Source organism: Sparus aurata, chromosome 10, assembly GCF_900880675.1.
Source record: "Sparus aurata chromosome 10, fSpaAur1.1, whole genome shotgun sequence".
Taxonomy (NCBI): domain Eukaryota; kingdom Metazoa; phylum Chordata; class Actinopteri; order Spariformes; family Sparidae; genus Sparus; species Sparus aurata.
In genome coordinates, this window is record NC_044196.1 from 6,068,872 (window position 1) to 6,081,586 (window position 12,715).

The following is a 12,715-nucleotide window of genomic DNA, read 5'->3' on the forward strand; positions in this document are numbered from 1 at the left end:
CTGTTCTTCACAGCACACTGATTACTAAAAGGACAACTATGTAATTTCTCACAAGTTTCATATGACTTTTTTATGTGTTACACAGTGTCACAGCCTCTATGGAATCAGAGTTGTATGACAGACAACCGTCTAAAATAAAGTGTGTTTGAGTCAGCAGTGAAACAGTTCAGCTTCTGTCAGTCCGTCACTTCCTGCTGTAAGATCAACATCCATCTGTCTGTTTGTTGTCTGGAGAAATCACACACACACACACACACACACACACACACACACACACACACACACACACACACACACAGGGATATGAGCAACATATTGATATAAGTTGATTGATCTTTAATAACTGATCTGTGTGTGTTGTCTCCCAGAAACAGAACAGCAGCTCGCTCAGTCGGAACTCAACCAGAAAACCTGCAGTTGTCTTTAAGGTCGACAAATGGGACAGATATTTCCAACTCAGAAACACATCCTCTGAGGTAACATTGTTCATGTGTGGATAAATAATTAATGAGTTTTATATAAGATGTAACAATATTGTAACCAAGTGTATGAGGAATATTTCACATGTGTTCAAACCAACATGAATCCATGTTCTCATGTTCACATAAAGAGTGAAATGTAATCATTTATAAACACCAGAGATTTAACACTCGCTCACATTCATTTGTTCTCTCCTCTTTCTTTCTCTTCCTCCATCTGACAATCAATTTCCCTCCTGCAGGACCAACAGCTGGGAGGCTGGAACTTAAAGATACAGGTCAACAATGAAGAATCCATCAAACACACATTTGAGGACTCATTCAACCTCAAGGCTGAACAAGTTTTCACTGTGAGTCTTGATTTCTCAACTTTTGTTGTTAAATTGGCACTTTTCGTTCTCTTTTCTTTCACTACTGTTGATGTGTTCCATTTGAATTAAAAGTCAACTTAAGGAAATAATAATAATTATTATTATAACAAAAATAATGATAATTATTAATCTTGTATATCTGTGTCACAGGTGGGTTGCTGTAGTTATGACAGGAGTTTTCCTTGTGCTCAGCTGGTGTTGGAGGACCTGAAGTCCTGGAGACATACAGACACCCTACAGGTCTCCCTCATCAGCCATCCTGGAGAGATTCAATATGACTTAGATCATAACCCCTGAAAGATAATAATGAGTCCAGATGTGACAGCATTATTTCCTCCATATGAAGTGCGAGCGTCTCCTCTGTTAGAGATCAGAGCATCAGAGAAATGAAGCATCATAAACACAAAGATTCCCTCTGAGGGGAAACAGTGCTGAACTCCAGCAGACTGAAGACATGAAACATCTGGAACATCAGGACTCACATCTTCCTGCTTGGAATGCAGTAAACATGACATCACATCACTGTCTCACCTGGAAACAACAGACAGTAACCTTTGTTATTCATATTCAATCACACATTATTACACTTTTCTCTTGTGACATATTAAACATATTCACTTGTTATAAAGAATAAAATAAAGTCAACAAGCTGAATATTTATATTAAACTTAGTTATGAAACAGCAAGTGTATTCTGGATCTTCTGAACAGTAAAGATATGTTTTATTGTTGTGTTTCACATTTGTAATTCAGTTTTGTTCACTAGTGTCATTACATCTTTTTTATGAACACGTTTTCTGTTCAAACAAAACAAATATAATTCTGTGTATTATCTGAACTGTATTAATACTAAGAAAGATATTCTAATAAAACAGAGTTGAAGGACGGCTGCTGCTTGTTTTTAGTGAATGATCATAAATGTCAGTGAACATCAGTGGATTTTATGATGCACCAGGATTCAAATTCAGAAATCACGATGAATGTAACGTTCACACAATAATATGTTGCCTGATTCTCTCCTGAACTATATGGAGATATATATTGAACAAACTGAAGCTATGCTAAGCTACCACAGTTATATATATCAATAAAGCCCTTCTTTAAAAAAAAAAAAAAAGAAAAATCAGGGACTGTAAAATGTCAGTTTGAAGAAAAGAAAAGTTATGTTAAATATTTATGTTCCTGTTTGAATCCTTGTGTCCTTATTGTGAGAGAAACGTTCACTGACTTCATAATAACTTATCAAAACTCTTATTGGAAGTTTGCTGACTTTATTTATTTTGTAACCCACTTGGCCCCGGTAGACAAGTTTAAAGGCTGGATCTGAGTGTCTCTGTTCTAAGAGGAGACTGGTGCATGATGAAACACTGAAGTACAGATACTTTAACAATAACTCACACCAACGACCAAGTACTGTTGTGTTTAACTGTAGTGTATTATTTGCTCTCATTTTATTTCCTGTCTGTAGAACAATAACTGTTCATATGTTCCATTCAGTTATGGCAACACACCTCTATTTTGTTACAGGAATCATTCAGGTTATACACCTGTTGGACTTGAACCATTTAAACCACTGTAGCCAATTCATGCAACAGATGTAGCATTTCTGGCTTTATGTCTCAAACCCAGTGTACTTCACACACTTATGAAATGCTGTGATTCAACCAACAACAAACATAACAAAGATTTCAGAATGAATTGTCTGTCAATGAAAACAAATAAACACACAAGTGTGTTCCAATATCAAGTCAGTCTTCAGGTGTATCAGACACCTTCAGAAATCCTTTTTGTTTGAGTGAAATGGAGTTCCTACCACCAACCTAAGAAGAGAAAACTGTCCCTCCTGATTTCCACAAGGATGGAAGGGGATGAAGCAGGCGGGAGTAAAGTGAATGGAGGATGAAGATGAAGAGGAGATGGAGATGATGAGGAGATGGAGATGATGAGGAGATGGAGATGATGGGTGAAGATCAGGAGGTGACTCCAGCAGCACAGCTCTGTCCAGGAAATAGTCTCAACAAAAAACCAGCCTGCACAAAACGTGCAGAGCAATCACTTATTTATCCACTTCAACAGTTCACTTGTGTTTCTCCACCATTACAACTAAAATATCGAACATCTCAATAATCATTACAACATTTCAAAGATGAACTTAACCTTGTCTGTCCGATTTAATGAACCAGCTTACCGGGAACATAACAACGAAACAATCGGCTATGTAGCATTCATGGGATTCACATTTCAGTTAGCTGAATAAGATATCAGCTTCACATTTGTTTCCTCTCTCTCCTGACACCAGGCACGTCAAAATGTCTAACTTCTCTTGCTCAATTACGCCACTAGGTGGCGCCAATGAACTATGATAACAGAAGGAGTAATTATTCTGATATTACCTGTTCTGATTAATAAGGTTTTACAATGGCTGTATAGACATACTGGTTACAATGGCTTTGTGTACTTCCTACTATTGAACAACTATTACTGCCCAACAATTAATTCTAAAACTGAACTTTAACAAAGAAAACTGTTGAAAAATACAACTCAAAATATTTACAATGTTCTCTGCATCTTTGAAATCTTTGGTCTCTCCCTACATTCACCTTTTTGTTATATTTGTATTGTATTATTCCAGTTGTCAGTTTGTTCTGTTATTTTCAGACAGGTTAAACACAAACATGGTTGACACAGTAACACAGCAGATGGTTTAATGTGAATATTTAGACAGGCTGACTTTACATTTCCTTATATACATTCGAGACACATCTGACCTTTAAGCTTCTCAAACCATAAACTATTAGTTGTGTCCACTGACCCTCCTGAAAGCCTCATCTACAGACATACAGACATTTTCTCATGTGGTTTGTGTCTGAGGAGCTCAAATTATCACCAGCATCTGTGACTCTAAAACAGAACACAGAACAACATTTACTGACTGAGAGAACTGACATGTGGCTTTGTAAAAATAGTCGATGCATCAGTCGGTCAGTACCTCTGTGGTTTTTAAACCTTGTCTGAGTGTGAGAAAGTCAAACAGCCACTGCAAGACTGAGCACAGAATACGGAGGTGTTTTTATGCCAAAGTTAAAATATCCTAAAAGTAAAAACAGTTGAAAATGAAATGTAATAAATCCTGGTGACCTGCCAGATTTCCCAGGACAGAAAATATGCTTGGTCACTCAGCAAATAAGCCTGATGTTGGATCGTAATAACAAACAAGCTTCATAGTTACTCTGTGTTGGTCATTCATCAGTCTGTTAATTGTACACATGTGTGAGTTATTTGTGTGTAACTGTGAGTTTCCCACAGTGCAGCAGTCCCACCAGCAGCAGCAGCAGAGCCACCAGTACAATGGTGAAAATGGTCCTTAAGAGGAGGACGTAGAAGGACGGATCCGTGGAGGGACACGTCTCTCTGTGAAGAGCTGCAAAGATAAGAGAATATTTGGTAACAGCATGGCAGCATCAATAGTTCCTAACAGGCTGTGTTAAAGAGCTTTACTGTGGAACAAAAGGACATTTGGAGATATGCTTCTTAGAGAGCCATTAGTTGATGTAACACTAAGAGAAAATGATCAGTGAATAGATACACTGCCTTCAGACTGCAGCCATGGTAACATTGCATCCTTTATTCATTTTTTTCTGCTATTTTGATATTAAATAGTGCAGTGACTTACCTCTGACAGCCAGCCAGCTCTCTGGTGATTCTCCAGCTCCAGATATTCTGCATTTGTAGTTTCCTTCATCAGACTTGGAGACACTGTGGATGATCATCTCTCCTGTAGAGCTGCTCCCAATGAGGAGACCATCTTTATAGAAATCAGTTGTGAGGTTGGAGGAAGTCGTCTTTTTTCTGCAGCTCAGAGTCACATTGTTGCCGTCCATCACAGGGAGGACCGGACTCTCCAGGATCACAGAATCGGCTGGAAAACGTTTTGATGCATTTTCTGAAGTTTGATGAAATATCCTTGTTTAATCACTTTATGGAACTCAGACATTGAGATGATTATCGGTTTAATATTTTTCTTCATTGTTTTTTAACATTTCGAAACACAATCTAATGGGTTTAAGGGAATTTAATATGGCAATGACAGAGATGTTAGATTTGGTGCGCTGCTTTTTAATCAAAACAGTGCATTGTTTTACCTCTGACAAACAGCCAGCTTCCTGGTGATTCTCCAACACCAGGGATGCTGCACATGTAGAGTCCTTCATCAGACAGTTTAACATTATCAATGATCCTTTTTTCCGCAGAAGTGCTCTCCATGAGGATGTCATTTTTGTAGAAATAAGCCTTGAGGTAGGTTGTCTTGTTTCTACAGTGCAGAGTCACATTTTTGCCCTCCAAAATAGGAACAACAGGACTCTCCAAGATCACAGAACCGGCTGAACAACATATTGAAAACATGTAAATGCAGACAGATGAGGGTAGAAACAGCAGATACAAGACATACTGTAGATACTAGAATGTAGGCTAAACATGAAATGCAAGGTCTTTCATGATTCTGCAATAATATGCATCAAGAAAATCTGTTGCTAACATTAATTTACAGCCTGGTTGACCTGAGAGTCATCAATTCTATCAGTTGAGCATCCAGTATGATACTGGACACACTGGATCAAAAACCACAGATAGTAAGACACATTCAAAATAGGTACAACATGTATTGGTTTCAGAAATACAACACACATACCAGTGACAGTGATGTTGACACTGTTGCTTCTTTGTCCTCCTTCAGTCTCACACCAGTATTCTCCACTATCTGTTGGATAGGCTCTGTAAATTGTGCAAGAGGACCCTGTTGATATCTTCTTGATAGAACCACATTCTGTATCAATGTCTTTACCATTCTTTATCCTTTTCAATTGAGCTGAACTGTCCATCCCCCCACATTCAAAAGAAACAGATTCGAATTGAAAGTGTTGCAGCCTGTTTGGAGAGATAACAAGGAGAGCTGCATCTGAAACCAAGAAAGAGATGATAGTGTTTTCAAGGAAACATTCAGAACAGGGAAATATACTGTTTGACACATGAAACAAGATAAAAAAAATAATTAAAAAAAAAGTAATTGGTCGGTTATATGCTAAATTAAAAATAGGTATTTTGAAGATTTTCTCACTCACCACTTTTCTTAGTATAGCTATCCTGAACTTGTGTCCCCAGCAGAATAAATTCAATCATCACTTGATTAAAACAGGAGCAAAGTTAAATATCAGACATCGATGGTTTGATCTACAAGATTTATGACGTAGAAATAAAAAAACCAGAGACTCACACAGTCCGTAGAGAAGAGTTGTGACGTCCATGCTGTCTTCCTGTCGAATGAGCATCAGATTGAAGAACAACTATGTAGTATGTAGCTGAGAACTTCCTCTTCCTGTCCACTTAATGCTCCTCCTGTCGAAGTGTTCTTGACACAAAAGACACAAAAACACAAATCACTCCTATTGGTTGCTCTTGAAGTTTCCTGCAGGGCAGCATGTTGCCGTTTTTAGGTACATGTGAATGAAAACACACATTTTAGTAAGTAGTAAAGAGGAAGTCACATCACTTTTTTTCATCAAAAATATATATTCTCTGTATGAATATTGAATCAAATATCACTCGACTTTAGGCTTTAAACTTTACACTTTTATTAATTCCATATCGAGCAGTTAGACAGACATACAATAAGTGCAAGCCTTAAAAAATACTAAAGTCATTTTTAATACTTCCTGTATCTGCTTGGGTGCAGATGCTTTTCTGCTTGCTCTCGCTTCTGCTTGCTATCTTTTCCACTGTTATTATTTTTCTTCACTGAAAGATTACAGGCAGCAACTCCTGGATATTCACAAACCACTGGGACAAGAATTAACTGACTGCTGCTGCCTTATTTCACTTTTTAAAAAATTTTTCTTCCGAACTCCGTACTTTCAGAACGAGGCCTTCGAAGTAGCACAAGCCTATTAGCAGCTAAAGCTAACTAGCACCAATATAAAATAGGTGTTGGCTAACTGAAGACCAAACTTGGGACCTATCAATAATAGATAAATAAATCAGAAGGCACTGATCTCAAGAATTTAGCTGCACTCTCAGGACAGGACAGAACAGGAATGATGTTGATGGGTTAATGAATCCAATTCACACACACTCTCATTGAGATGCCCCTCATTTATTGCTGAATAAACTCCTTTGCTGATATTGTCTGTGTGTGTGGTTACTACAATAAAGAGATAAATAAACATAAATGTGCATATTAATCATCATGCAATCTTAATGATACACAGAAACAGACTGACATAAATTAGACAATGCAAATAAAGTAATTCAGTGAAAACAGAAAAGGGGATGAATAAATGACAGGATTTGAGGGTTTATAAATTTAAGGGGCTGTCAACAAAATCAACTTCTTAGCTCAGAAAGGTATCTATGTCACTGGCATAGTGTGCACAGAGGGTGGAACAAATAAATGTGCAACGATCCCTTAATGGCCAAATCGGCACTCTCACTACACTGCCGTGACATAACTAAACAACACCTGAACCCACAGCATACACCATTAATCAACATAACAATATTATCAGGCATCATTTGACCAATGCACAAACACAGTACAGTGCTATGATTTAAACTGCCAAATAACACTGAGGATATAATTAAGAACAGTAACAGAATGATAACTTGTTACTCACACTCTCAAGGACGCACAAGACGGAGCAATCAACAAAAAGGGAGAAGCAAGAGTCCAGAAAACGCAGCTGCAGGTAAAATAAAGTCCAAACTGCTGGGATGAACGAATTAAATCCAGGACTGCCGCTGTGAATAAAACTTTCTTCATCGGCTCGCACCAGACACTTCGCGCAGTGCTGCGGAGGTCTCTGATTGGTTCAGCGCATCCTGCCATTAACTGTTCATGCGCGCTCCATGCACGTTCACGTGAACACCATGCTCAAGGTAACAGGCTCTAGGACTGTGCATGTGAACTGTGAATGGGCTGATGAGGTATGTTATGTGAGAATTGGCAATGAAGGGCTAACCTTCTGAACAACCAAAATGCCTCTTGTTAACCTGAACCTTCAGAGCATCCTACAGAAAATTGCTGAGCTGGAAACCAAGATCCACCGGATAGAAGTAAATGTGGAAGTGAATAGACTATCTGGGAACGAAACTACTCTCCCATGGAATCAAAACAGCAGACAAGAGCCTGCTAACACACGGCTTATTAGCCCCGACAATGACTCGACAAAACAGGAGTTCAGGGGACTGGATAAAAAGCCCAGGAACAATCATCCCTGCTGGAATACTCTTGGAGCAAAGCCTGAAGATAAATCATTTTTGGGAGAACAAGTAACAGGCAGAGCCCAGCGTCCTGAGATCTGTTATGCAACTGGTTGGCCTGCACTTTCCTCTGAAAAGAGTGCCTCCTCAACACCCGTACCAAAGAGGAAACAACCGTGGACAACAGTGAAAACAAAAAGTAAGAGCAAACCTACCCAAATAACAAAAATACAACTGGAGAACAGATTTGCTCCACTTTATCAAGACCGTGCAAGCTCTCCGTCAATGAACAATGAGACCAAATCCAAAAGTAAAAGACCACAGAACGAGCTGACTGGACCACAAACACTGATTGTGGGTGATGTTGCTGTGAAGGAGGTAAACAGCTTTTGCAGCAAGAAGAACACCAAAGTACACTGTTTTACCAACGATATGGTCTCTGACGTCTCAGAAAAAATTCGGGACATTGTCGCTGAACATCCAACAGTGAAATCTCTCATCTTACACACAGGGGCCTGTGATGTTGTGAAACAACAATCTGAGGTATTGAAACAAGACTTCACTGATCTGTTGAACAAAGTGAGATCTCTCGATACTGTGGTGTTTGTCAGTGGCCCTCTACCAACTGTCCTTAGAGGTGATGAGAGATTCAGCAGATTGTTGATGTTGAACAGATGGCTCAAAGCTACATGTGCCGCTCAATCGGTGAACTTGATTTACAATTTTAACATTTTCTGGGAACGCAGACATCTCTTTAAGGCAGATGGATTCTGCCTTAACAAGTCAGGAGTAAGGTTGTTAACCTCCAACATATTCTACTCAGTGCACCACACACCAGTTCCTCCCTTCAAGGACACCAGGCAAAACAAACTAAAACAACTGATAATACAGCCCTTGGAAGGAGAAATACTTGTGCCTGAGATAAGCTTCGAACAGACAAGTCAGCTGTGCCAGGAGGAGGAGTCCTTGCTGCCATCTTCGCCCCGCAAGGAGGAGTCCCCCCCCAGTCGCAACAAGAGGGAACATCCACTCTCCACCAACCCCAACCAACTCTCCCCCCTTTCCAGCAAGCCTCAGCCTCTCCCCCTCTTCCCCCCTCCTCGATTTCATGGATGAGATGAAAAAGCTGGTCAATGTTGGACTCAGACTAACACCCCGCCCAAATCTACCACGCTTGAAACCACCATCGTCAAAACGTCATCGTGCCCCTCCACCCCCTCTGAATAATCTTCGGCCTCTACAGTCCATGCTGACAGTACAATTAACGCTTACTGATATGTGCCGGGTCCGGGCTACGAAGTTGATATCACTACTGTTTTCCCCCAAGAAAAGCCAGGGCCCCTTGGAGTTCAGTCTGCCTCCTCAATTCCTGTGCTTACAGGTAATAGAAAAATTGTGAATTTGTTGGGAAACAGGAAATGTGGGACTAAATGTGCCAATCCATTCAATTTCGCTCCCATTCCTCGTCAGCCACTAACTGTAGCAAAAAATTGTACAGTTGGTTTTGATACTGTAACTGTAGCTCTATTAAACATCAGATCTCTGGCAGGAAGATCTTTTTTTAATACATGACTTTATCATCAAACACAATCTTACTTTTATGTTTTTAACTGAAACTTGGTTAGACCAGGATAACAGTGCAGCTGTTCACATTGAATCAAGTCCTCCAAATTTCTCTTTCATAAGTGAAACTAGAATGCATAAATAAGGAGGTGTAAGTATTCTGTTTAATGAGTTACTCAAATGCAAACAGATGTTTTATGGAAGTTTTACTTCTTTTGAATATGTTGCTCTTCAGGTAAACTCATCTTCTCGAGCTATATATCTAAACATCTACAGGCCACCTAAATACTGCACATATTTCTTTGATGACCTTGTTGAGTTACTGTCTCTTATCTGCACTGACTTTGATTGTGTGTTAATTGTTGGTGACTTTAACATCCATGTCGACAAGCCTGAGGACAGATGGACTAAAGAACTGTGCTATGTCCTTGATAACTTTGGACTCACTCAGCATGTGACACAACCCACACACAACAGGGGCCACATCCTGGACTTAGTTATCTCAAAGGGTCTGAACATTTCTAAGGTTCTGGTATCTGATGTTGCTCTCTCTGACCATTACTGTGTTTTCTTTGAGAGTGATATATCAGTGCACACAAATGTTCAAACTCAGGTTGTCTCAAAGCGATACATCACTGAAAACACTGGTGACATATTCATTGATGCTTTCTCTTCCACACCACCCCTCTCTAGGTTCTCTGTCAATGACCTTGTACTTCATTTCAATTCCAAAATTACAAATGTCATGAATGCCATTGCACCCACTAAAGTGAAGGTGGTCTCTGGTAAGAAAAAATCTCCTTGGAGAAACGTCACGCTTGTCAAGATGGAAAAAAGGGAATGTCGAAAAGCTGAGCGCAGGTGGCGAAAAACAAATCTCCAGGTTCATTTTGACATTTATAAAGAGAGACTGTACATTTTTAATTTAGAATTAAAAAAGTCAAGGCAGTCCTTCTTCTCAGACATTATCACCAAGAACAAAAATAATGCTCATGCCTTGTTTGCTACTGTCGACAGGTTAACAAACCCTCCTGTGCCAGTAGCAGCTGAACATCTGTCTACCAGGGCCTGTAATGAATTTGCATCATTCTTCACTGCCAAAATTCAGAACATTAGACAAGCGGTCAGTGCCACTCTACCAGGTACTGGAGGTGTGTTGTCGTTTTGTCCACCTAAACCCAACTCTAATACCCTGACACAATTTGATCCAATTAATGACAAATACCTGCAAGACATTATACAGCATTTGAAGTCTTCCTCCTGCAGCCTGGATATTTTACCAGCAGGGTTCTTCAAAAAAGTTTCAGACTGCATGATTTCAGACCTGCCACAGATTGTTAACATGTCTCTTCTCTCAGGTGTCTTCCCCCAAGCCATTAAAACTGCAGTCATTAAACCACTCCTGAAGAAGAGAACTCTAGACACATCAGTAATGAATAACTATAGGCCCATTTCAAACCTCCCAATTTTAAGTAAAATAATTGAAAAAGCTGTCTTTCAACAGCTGAACAATTACTTAATAATAAATGGCTGTTTTGATGTTTTCCAATCAGGATTTCGACCACATCACAGCACTGAGACGGCCCTCGTTAAGGTCTTCAACGACATTCATTCAAACACAGACAGCGGAAAAATCTCAGTCTTAGTATTACTGGATCTCAGTGCTGCGTTTGACACAGTCGACCATAATATACTACTGGACCGACTGGAAAACTGGGTTGGACTCTCTGGTACAACACTAAAGTGGTTTAAATCTTATCTAAATGAGAGAGATTACTTTGTGTCTATTGGTGACTACACATCTGAACGGATGAAAATGACAAGCGGAGTACCCCAGGGCTCCATTCTGGGGCCTCTACTATTCAACATTTACATGCTCCCTCTAGCTCAAATAATGGAAAACAATAAAATTTGCTACCATAGTTATGCAGATGACACACACATTTACATAACCATATCACCAGGGGACTATAATCCCATACATACCCTGAGTAGATGCATTGAACAAATCAATGATTGGATGTGTCAGAATTTTCTTCAGTTAAACAAAGATAAGACTGAAATAATTGTTTTTGGATCCAAGGAAGAACGACTTAAAGTCTCTGCTCAGCTTCAGTCTGTAATGTTGAAAACTACAGACCAAGTCAGAAACCTTGGTGTGACTATGGACTCAGACATGAATTTCAGCAGCCATATTAAGACAGTTACAAAGTCAGCCTACTATTACCTTAAGAATATATCCAGGATAAGAGGGCTTATGTCTCGGCAGGATTTGGAGAAACTTGTTCACGCATTTATCTTCAGCAGACTCGACTACTGTAATGGTGTCCTTACAGGACTCCCTAAAAACTCCATCAGACAGCTGCAGCTGATTCAGAACGCTGCTGCTCGAGTCCTAACAAGAACCAAAAAAGTAGATCACATCACTCCAGTTCTTAGATCTTTACACTGGCTTCCTGTCTATCAAAGAATAGATTTCAAAATCCTGTTGTTGGTTTATAAAGCATTGAATGGTTTCGGGCCAAAATACATTTCTGATCTGCTGCCACGTTATGAACCATCCAGACCTCTGAGATCGTCAGGTACCGGTCTGCTTTCAGTCCCCAGAGTCAGAAGTAAACATGGAGAAGCAGCTTTCAGTTACTATGCGCCACATATTTGGAACAAACTCCCTGACAATTGCAGGTCTGCTCCAACACTCACCTCTTTTAAATCAAGACTTAAAACATTTCTTTTTGCCACTGCTTTTCACTGAAGCAATTCAAGTCTTTGAACTACATTATTACTCTGACTCTACAGTCTTGTTTCTTTTAAAGCTTTTCTATTTTAGCCTACTTATTTTGATGTTTGTCTCTTAATGTTTTTACTGGTCTTAAAATGCTATTTTTATTAATTTTTCATCATTATTATTATTATTATTATTTTATTTTTTTAATGCAATTTTTAATGTCTTTTAAATGAAATGTTTATGTCTTTTAATGTAATTTGTGTGTGCCTGTAAAGCACTTTGAGTTGCCTTGTGTCTGAATTGTGCTATACAAATAAACTT

General features: G+C 39.2%; 1 long non-coding RNA gene across 1 annotated transcript; it reads left to right on the forward strand.

The window, feature by feature from the left end:
- Nucleotides 1–732: 732 nt before the first annotated feature.
- On the forward strand, nt 733–1,734 carry LOC115589892 (uncharacterized). Its single transcript, XR_003985629.1, has 2 exons — nt 733–829; nt 1,001–1,734. It is a non-coding gene; the product is annotated as an uncharacterized LOC115589892 (long non-coding RNA).
- The last annotated feature ends 10,981 nt before the right edge of the window (nt 1,735–12,715 follow it).